The sequence below is a fragment of the Marmota marmota genome, unplaced genomic scaffold (assembly GCF_001458135.2).
Source record: "Marmota marmota marmota unplaced genomic scaffold, marMar, whole genome shotgun sequence".
NCBI classification, from domain to species: domain Eukaryota; kingdom Metazoa; phylum Chordata; class Mammalia; order Rodentia; family Sciuridae; genus Marmota; species Marmota marmota.
In genome coordinates, this window is record NW_026000174.1 from 65,013,848 (window position 1) to 65,021,693 (window position 7,846).

A 7,846-nucleotide genomic window follows, 5' to 3' on the forward strand; every position below is an offset into this window, starting at 1 on the left:
GTCAATTGGCTTGGTGTCGTGGCATTTCTGTATCCTCCTCCCTTCTGCTAGTTATGGTCTAAAATTTGGGGGCCAGTGGCTTATGCTGGACCGGTAGTCAGTGACGGGTATGATCCAATTGCAGTGGTATCAACCTAAGACAGGAGGCTGACGCCTAAAGGTCAGATTTCCGATGACGGGTAAGAACCATATGTTGAATTGGACAACCTACCAGGCACGGTCCTTAAGCCACATTGCTTGTTGTTTAATTAATCAGAAGGGGGGAGATGCTGGGAGCCATTAGCCAAGTAGGTATGACAATTTCCTTGCCAGCGTACCCCATGTTGCTTAGTGGAAGGACTTGTGGAAATAGGACATTTTGCAGTGACATTACTTGTAGGTGACCTTGCTCAAGGACCAGGGCGGTGTTCCCGGTTTAGGATAATTTGGTTTAGGGCGTTCCAGTTTAGGGCGTTCCAGGTTTAAGATTATTCCTGCTGGGAATAGGGCGTATCCTGCTGCCTGAGTTCCCCTTGAGTTCTCACGGGATTCAGACAGTATATTTTGGGAGACAGAAGCCCAGTGGAGGTGAATTTGGGCAGAGAACGTGGATTTCCCCAGAACGTGATTGTAGACGGCTGGTGTGAGTTCGGGAATAAAGAGTTGCTGTTTGAATCTACAAGCTGTGTGGTGGCTCGTGATTGTGTGCCCAGCCAGACTGCGGCATTTGTGCCCAGCCAGACTGCGGCACTAGTGAAATGGGCACTTTGTTATGTAATCTTATATAAATTATTTCTTTCATGAATTGTGGCTCCTGTCTGTCTTTATAGACTCATGTCACTTGTCCTTGAGCAACCCCTACACTGAAAATACTGAACTTCTCTCAGTTCTTCACATGTATCTGGCTCACCCTCATCCCAGAACGTGCAACAGTCTGTTCTTCCCATATGAATTTCACTTGGGTTTCTCCTTATACCTCAAACTCCCTTGATTTCATTAAGTGGTACACATCTCCTTTAGATGAAAAATAACTTCATCTAGGAGAGATTTCCGTGACCTGTGTGTTAGTTCACTTTTCAACTAATATGACATGTTAGTCAACTGTGACAAAATACCTGAGATAACTTAAAGGCTTATTTTGGCTCATGGTTTCAGAGGTTTCAGTCCAGGGTCATCTGGCTCTGTAGTTTCTGGGCCTGTGATGAGCCATGAACATCATGGCTGTACACTTCTGCCAACTGGGGAATTATTTTAGGATGTACATGTAAAATTTCAAGCCATCAGTAGAGAAATATTTAAAATCATGAGGATACCAGATTGAGAAAAAAGTTTGACCTCTAGTTGTTAAACATATTGTAGTTTCACAATTACTTTGTGTTCTTTTTCTATATACATCATTGTGTACTTTTTAGTTTATCTAAAATAGTCTTTACTCACTGTTTCACCCAACTTTTCTTTTTTTTATGAAGTCACTTTCATCCTTCAATGCCTGACTCAAAGTTTACTTTTATAGTAGAGCCTTTTGTGAACTTTGTCATCTACACAGGCAACATTAAATTTTTTTTCTAGTACCTATCGGATATGGTGATTTATCCATATATAATCCTCATGACTATTATTTATCTTTCAGTGGTTATAGCATTTGTAAGGACAATGAACTTGTTCTTCATGTTACTCTGTCTCTGAATAGTTCAGGATGTTCTTTGAATGAAAAACTGGGGAATGAAATTATCACATCACTTTAGTTATTCTCTTACCATGACCTTACTCGGCATGTCTCCTATTCTTGTTTTCTAATTTATTGGAACTCAAAATCACTGAGTTAGCAGTGGTTATATTGGCACTGAAGCAGAACCTCTGTTACTAATTGAGTCAGTTTTTTCATTACTGTCTCTGCTCCACATCCATCCATCAGTTTTGATTTGTGATCCTGGTGCTGGAAATAAGCAAAGAAAGTTTCTGTTTTGCTGGTTGGGTCCTGGTAGGCATCACCAGAAAGGAGCTCAGAGGGTTTCCTGACTGCTTTCTGTGGGGTTCCTTCCTGTCTGTTGCTCTTTGGTGACTGTTACCCTAGTGGGGCCTCTTCACACAGTGGCTGTAGTTCTTCTAGCAGTAACTGACTCATGTTTGTATATTTTCCCAACACGTACAGAGTTAGCCTCATCACTCATTGTCCTCTCTTCTTCAGAGAAACTAGCATGAGGTGTTAGAAATGCTTCTCCTCAGAGATCAGGTCCATGGCGACGTTCTTCCATGCTCAGAAGAACCAGCACATGTACAAGTGGCCCACCTTCAGTAATCCCAGATATTTCTTTTAAATTCTCAGCCCTTGGGGTGGTGGAAACTTCTCTAAGTTGTTTTCTTTTTCTCTCCCTTTAACTTTCAGATTATTTATAACCTTTAATCTTAGAATTCTTCATGATTTTTCTCTGATTAACCAAGAGAAATAATTTGTCTGTCATAGGAAACTAATGAAAAAACCAGAGATTTACACTGAACATTGTGCTTTGCTTTATTTTAACTCAATGGTTTCCATGAACTTTAGAAAACAGAATAAAGTGTAACCAAGCAACTGGTTTTGGCTTGTTATTCTCTCAAGTGGAAAATCCCATGTCTTCCACACTTGTATCTTTCTTTTTTCTTAAAATTTAGGTTTTATTTATTGTATATATTTAAGGTGTACTACACAATGTTTTGATGCACATAGTGAAATGATTGCTACAACCAAGCAAAGTAGCATATCCATTACCTTCCATGGCTACTTCTTTCTTTCTTTCCTGGGATAAATTCCACTGGCTCATGGTGAAGAACCCTGCAACATGCTATTGGATTCAGTTTGCCAGCATTTTGTTGAGAATTATTGCACTGATATTCATCAAGGATGTTGACCTGTAACCTTCTTTCTTCTTGTATTCTTGTCTGGCTTTGGTGTAGGTAATGCTGACTTTGTAAAATGAGCTTAGGGCATTCTCTCTTCATAAGTTTTTGGAAAAGTTTGAGATGTTTTGGTATTAGTTCTTTAAATGTTTGTTGAATTTAACAGTAAAGGCTTAAGGTCCCGGACTTATTTTTGATGAGATATCTATAAATGTTTTCACTTCAATCTCCTTATTCATTATTGACCTATTCAGACCTCCCATTCTTTCATGATTCAGTCTTGGTAGGTTGTATGTGTCTAGGGATTTATTAATTTCTTTTAGGTTATTCAGTTTGTTGGCATACCATAATAGTCTCTTATGCTTCCTTTTGTTTCTCTATTATCAGTTGTAATGTCTCCTCCTTCATATCTGATTTTATTTGAATCTCCTCTCTTTTTATTTGTTTTTAGTCTAGGTAAGAGTTGTCAATTTTGTTTGTCTTTTCAAGAACCAACTCAAAATCATCAATCCTTTATATTGTTTTTCTAGTTTCTATTTTATTTATTTGTATTCTGAACTTGTTTATTACTCTTTTTATGAACTCTGCTTAGGTTATTCTCCATTTTTGAATCCTTTATGTAGAAAGCTAGGATGCTTGTGTGAGAAATTTTCTTTCTCTTCATTAGGCATTTATTGCTAAAAAATTTCCCTTAAGAATATCTTTTTTTCTACATCCCATAAGTTTTGGTATTTTGTGTTTCCATTTTATTTCTCTTAAGATTTTAAAATGTTTCTGGTTTAATTCCTTCTTTGACCTGGTTCTTCAGGAGCAAGTTGATTAATTTTTCTTAGGGCCTGCCTCTGCCATCTTGATGTCACTGAACTCCTAACTCAGATATAAAATCAACATATAAAAATCAAGAGTTTTTCTCTACACCAACTAGAAATCCACTAAAGAATAAGGAAAGCAATATCATTCACAATCATCTCATAAAGAGTAAAAAATACAACAAAATGTAAAGTAAATTAAAATAAATCAAACAAGGAACAGCTCTAACCAAGGATATGAAAGACCTCTACAATGAGAATTATAGAATTGAGGAAAGAAATTGAAAAAGATACTAGAGTTGGAAACATCTCTCTCTCCTATTCTTGGACAGGCAGAATTGATATTGTTAAAATGGTCATATTACCAAAAGTAATCTACATATTCAATGTGATTCCCATCAAGATACCAATGACATTCTTCACAGAACTAGAAAAAACAGTTCTAAAGTTCTTATGGAAGAATAAAAGACCTAGAATATCCAATGTAATTCTAAGGGGTGGGGTGGGAGCAATGTTGGAGGTACCCCAATTCCTGACTCCCTATTATACTCTAGAGCTATAGTAAGAAAACCTGCATGGTATTAGCACAAAAACAGACATGTAGAATGCAATAGACTAGATGACACAGAGACAAGCCCACAATGATAGTTATTTGATCCTTGATAAAGGTGCCTAAAGCATAGTTTGGAGAAAAGACAGCCTTTTAAACAGATGGGTCTGGAAAAACTGAATAGCAGTATATAGAAGAATGAAACTTGATTTCCATTTCTCACTGTGCACAAATGTCAACTTCAAGTGGACCAATGACTTTAGAATTAGACTAGAAACTCTGCAACTGATAAAAGAAAACAAAGGGTCAAAGGTCCAACATATAGGTATAGGCATCAACTTCCTCTAAGTACTCCTAAAGCTCAGGAAATAAACCTCGAAGCAATAAATGGGACAGCATAAAATTTAAAAGCTTCTGCAGAACAAAGGAAACAAAAGTGTGAATGAAAGGTGGAAAAATCTTTTCCAGTCACTTTTTTGACAGAGGATTAATATCCAGAATATAAAAATAACTAAAAAAATGCTACCAGAAAAACCATATAACACATCAATAAATGGGCAATCTAAACAGACATTTTGCAAAAGAAGAAATATAAATAAATGGTCAACAAATAAATGAAAAAATTTTCAACATCTTTAGCAATCAGAGAAACACAAATCAAAAGTACACTGAAATTTTATCTCACTCCAATTAGAATAGCAATCATTAAGATTAAAAGAAACAATACTGGTGAGGATGCAGAGAAAAAGAGAAAATTATGCATTGTTGATGGAATTTTAAATTAGTACATGCATTATGAAAGTCAATATGGAGTTTCCTCAAAAGATTAGAACTGGAACCACTGAATGCCCCAATTCTAGTCTAATTCTAAAGTCATATTTATCCAGAACTAAGGTTAGCATATTATAGTGATACTTGAATACTCATGTTTAGCAGCACAATTCACAGAAGCCAAGTATCATAGCTTGGGATTGGGGCACAGTCCACTCCAACACTGAAACAATGCCTACCTATGATTATCATTTCAGACAAAGGTGGGCCTTTAAAATTAGTTTCAGTAGATGTCGACTTACTGAGCTAACTACTCTTGGACATGCTAGTCAAGGCCAAAAATTCTTTCAGGAAGCACAGAGAGCAGTAAATGTGAAATGTAGAAACAAAGGTCTCAGAGATGTCCAGCTGGAGAAAATACCACTTAAGCATCAACGTCTGCCCATTGCTAACAAACAAACAAACACAATTATTTCAGTAATAGTCTAGTTGTTCTTCCTGCTGCCTCTCTTGCTCTTTATTCTTCGTAAAGCAGTCAGAGTAATGCTTAAAACATTAAATCGTAAACATTGCCGCAGAAATCTTTTGGCATTCCAGTCTGACCAGGCCTTCGTATTTGTGCATCTGGACTCTACATTCATTTGTCTCACCATCTCCTCTTCCCCAGTCCTTTGTTCACACTTTCCTCCTCTGCCTGTGTCATGAAGCTGGTCCTTTCCTTGGAGAATGTCCATCTGCTGTTCCCTTTGCCCCTTGAACCCTTGATCATCTCCCATTCCACAACATCCTCACCATCATCTTTCATGTCTTGGTTCAAATGCCTCTTCTTCAGAAATTTCCCTGACCAATCTATCTAAAGCAGGTTCCCTCCCTGACCCAGGCCACTCTTAGTCCCCTTACCCCATGTGTTTCCTTTAGAAGTAGAGGATATGATAGTTATCACTATCAGACTTTTTAAAAATCTTTGTTTACCTACTCCTTGACTCACTTTCCAACTAAAATGTAAGCTACAGGAGAGCAGAAGGCCTGTCTTATTCCTCTATGAAATTATTGCCCTGAATTCCCAGGGCAGTAATTTCATGGAGGCTTTCCTCACATGTAGACACATCTATCAGATTATCCTTCATACTGCTCAGTAATCACTGGTCTTAACCATTTGTTTTTCTAGGCCATGTGCTCACTGAAGAAAGAATAATCTGATTATTCAAATTTGTAATCCAAACACAAGTTTGCCTTCATTAACATTTGTTATATGAATTAAGAAAGACACATAAGAAGAAAGAAGAGGGAGGGAGAGGAAGAGAGAGAGAGGGTGGGGGGAGGGAAAGAGAAAGAGAAAGAAACTAGGGCTCTCCTAATCTAGGCACATGGGACAAGAAACATAAAGTTTAGGAAGGAAAGGACATGTTAGTTCTTTCATGGTTGAACAGACCCAATAGATGTTGACTATTGAAAGAGTGACCTGAGTATCCTGAAAATTCCTGACAGAATTCCTGTAACTCAGAATGAAAGCTAGGGTGTCATATATTCCAAGTACAGTGGCTTCCTATGCTGTGTATGAGGTTGACCTAGATGGTATATTTTGGACCTAAACTGTACACACACACACACACACACACACACCCAAACACCCCACACACAGACTGGGTTTTGAACCCAGAACCCAGGGGCACTCTACCACTGAGCTAAATCCCCCATTTTTTTAAAGACAGGGTCTCACTAAGTTGCTGAGGCTGGCTCAGTTTCTCAGGTCACTTGGATTACAGGTATGCACCCCACTGTGCTTGGTGCCTCTGTAAAATTTTTGTGAGAAAATCACAGATATGGTAAACTTTATGAAGCATAATGTATGTGAGGCAGGTGTTAGGAGATGAAAGTACAGGTGTCCTCCAAAAGCTCATGTGTGAGATAATGCAAGAGTGTTCTGAGGCAAAATGACTACACTATGAGAACTTTCACCTAATCAGTGGATTATAATCCACTGATATGGATTAACTGGGTGATCGCTGTAGGCAGGTAGGTTGTGGCTGGAGGAAGTAGATCACTGGGGGCATATCTTTGTGGTTTATATATTGTCCCTGGTAAGCAAAGATCTCTTGGCTTCCTGTTGCCATGTCCTGAGCTGCTTTCCTCTGCTATGCCCTTGTGCCATGAAGTTCTGCCTCACCTTGGGCCCAGATCTACAGAGAAGGCTATCCATGAACTGAGACCTCTGAAACTAAGCCAAAATAAACTTTGTTTTAAACTATGTTGTTCTTGTAAGGTCTTTTGGTCATAGATGAAAAATTTGACCCAAAAGAGTTTAAACACTTAAATATTAATTAACTCCAATGTCTCTAACACACCTTGTAAGATTCTTTGCAATGAGGCCCTATGAGTTGACTTTTCCTTCTCAGAGATATTTAGAAGTTCTAACCCTAGGTACCTGTGAATGAGGTCTTGTTTGGAAATGGGGTCTTTGAAGATGTAGTAAAGTTAAGATAAGCTCATGTTGGGTTAGAGTGTGCCCTAATTCTGTGATGGAGGCAAGGATTTGAGTAATTCATCTACAATTCAAGGAATCCAAGAATTGTTGGCAACCATTAAAAGCTAGAAATATGCCAGCAATAAAGCCTAGGGGCTTTATTGGAACATGGTCCTGCTGATGCCTTGATTTTGAATATCTAGTTCCAAGATATCTGAGAGAATCAGTTTATGTTGTTTTAAAGTATGAAGTTAGTGGTGCTTTTTATGTTAGCACTTAGCGTATTAATATAGAATTTAGGGGTGGGAATACTGTTACAACAAATACCAAAAAATGTGGAGGTGGAACTGGAATCCAGTAAGAAGTAGAGGATATGATAGTTTTGAGGAATATAGT